The sequence below is a fragment of the Herpailurus yagouaroundi genome, unplaced genomic scaffold (genome assembly GCF_014898765.1).
Source record: "Herpailurus yagouaroundi ecotype Mexico unplaced genomic scaffold, PumYag 160, whole genome shotgun sequence".
In the NCBI taxonomy this organism is placed as follows: Eukaryota; Metazoa; Chordata; class Mammalia; order Carnivora; family Felidae; genus Herpailurus; species Herpailurus yagouaroundi.
The window spans coordinates 13250828-13252856 of record NW_024412401.1 but is presented as its reverse complement, the minus strand read 5'-3'; the positions used below and the strand labels follow the sequence as shown (position 1 = coordinate 13252856).

Genomic DNA, 2029 nt, shown 5'->3' with positions numbered 1-2029 from the left:
GGGCATCCATCAGCTTGGGACTCAGCATGAAAACACTGTGGAGCTGTCCTGTGATTATTTTAGTGTGATCAAGGACTAATCTTCTGTCATTGTAATCTATTAAGATTTCTTTTTCAGTTGCATTATAATCCACTCTACCCTTGCTACCGGTGCTTGCTACTGAAATATAAAGTGGTGAGCAAGGCAAATCTAACCTTGGGTCCTTTATGGATATTTCAGTCAAGCAAAATGTTATAGTAATGTATGATGTATATTACTGTAGAGGAAGTATGCATTGTATGCAGGACCTTGGGGTCAGGGAAGGCCATCTTGATAATATGCACTTAAGCTGACAGTTTATAAATGCATAGCAATAAAACTGGCCAAAGGCCAGGAAGAGGAAGAGGTTGTTGCAAACAGAAAGAATGTCACAGGTCATGGCATAAAGGCTAGAAAGCTCATGGGATTTGGGAAACTCAGTGTTGAATACAGCTGTAAGACAGTGAGGAGGGAACTAAGAATGAATGTGGCCCGTGAGATAACATCAATAATAATAATAGTGAGCATTTATTAACTTTGTGCTAAGTGCCTTACATACATTTTCCTCACGATTATTATCACCATTTTATACAAGAGGAAATTGAGCCAGAAAGAAGTTTAATAACTTGCCAGTAGCCACACAGCAGGAATGTGATTTTATCTGAAGGGCAATACGAAATCACTGAATGGTGTTACACAGGGGAGTCTCATGATCAGATTCACATTTTAGAAAGAGTCTCTGGGTGCCGCAGGTTCCCAACTCAAAATCCCCCTCTTGTGAGGACGTGTGGACCTCAATCTCTCTGCTCTTATCAGTGTGACTCCATTGACTAAAGGAGTCGGCAGGAGGGAAGATGATTGCCAAGGCACCACAGAAAAGGTCACCTTAAAACTGCTTCTTGGGGCGCCTGGGTGGCGCAGTCGGTTAAGCGTCCGACTTCAGCCAGGTCACGATCTCGCGGTCCGTGAGTTCGAGCCCCGTGTCGGGCTCTGGGCTGATGGCTCAGAGCCTGGAGCCTGTTTCCGATTCTGTGTCTCCCTCTCTCTCTCTGCCCCTCCCCCGTTCATGCTCTGTCTCTCTCTGTCCCAAAAATAAATAAACGTTGAAAAAAAATTAAAAAAAAAAACAAAAAAAACCTGCTTCTTAAAAAAATTAATAAACTTTATTATTTTTTAATTGAGAAAAATATGGAATGGGTCATGAATTTGCACAGGGACCATGCTAACCTTCTCTGTATGTTATTCCAGTTTTAGTATATGTGCTGGCGAAGAGAGCACAGAAAAGGAGATGTTTGGAAGGAATAAGGATGGTATATGCAGGAAAGAATATATTGTGGGTCTCCAGAGCATTAGGATTTGGGTAATAGTTTTAATAACAATATAAAGACAATAAACGGATCCCCAAATGAGCTCTTGTACCTAGTTCAAATAATGGATATGATATTACATCAATATTTTGAGCATTTCAATTTACTTTTGAACATAAAACAGACAATTTAGTGGGTAGATTAAAGGCAAAGTCAAAAATCTTTAAAGCAGATTTTGTTAAGGACCCATGTATCCTTCCCTACCTGTTTACTGAGGATGGATAATAGTGATCACAATTTGCATTTCTCTTTGTCATAAATAGACATATAGACCGAGGGGGGAAAGGGTCCTTCCTAAATGACAGTGACATCTCTGACAGGTGTTTTCTGTGAGTTGTTTTGTATCCATAAGAAGCCTCTGGAGACCTGGGCCTGACTGAAGAGGTCCTCAAATCAAGATGCCAGGGTCTGTGATTTATATGAATGTTATTCAGGTCTTTGTAGGATCCCTTCTGTTTCAACGGAATTCAAAGGAAGAACAGTAGGTAATTTCGACATTTACCGTTTTGCTCCCTTTAACCTTCTCTATACCCTTTCCCCAGAACCTGACTCTTTCCCATTCCTTTTCTTTCTTTTCTTTCTTCTTCCCCTTCCCCACCGATTCCCTTGACTAGTCTTTTTCCTCTTTTAAAATGGCCTCTGCA

At 40.8% G+C, this 2029-nt stretch overlaps 1 pseudogene; it reads right to left on the bottom strand.

Moving 5' to 3' along the window:
- Window positions 1–1200: 1200 nt before the first annotated feature.
- LOC121035214 (uncharacterized) lies at window positions 1201–1296 on the bottom strand (annotated as a pseudogene).
- Window positions 1297–2029: the final 733 nt, after the last annotated feature.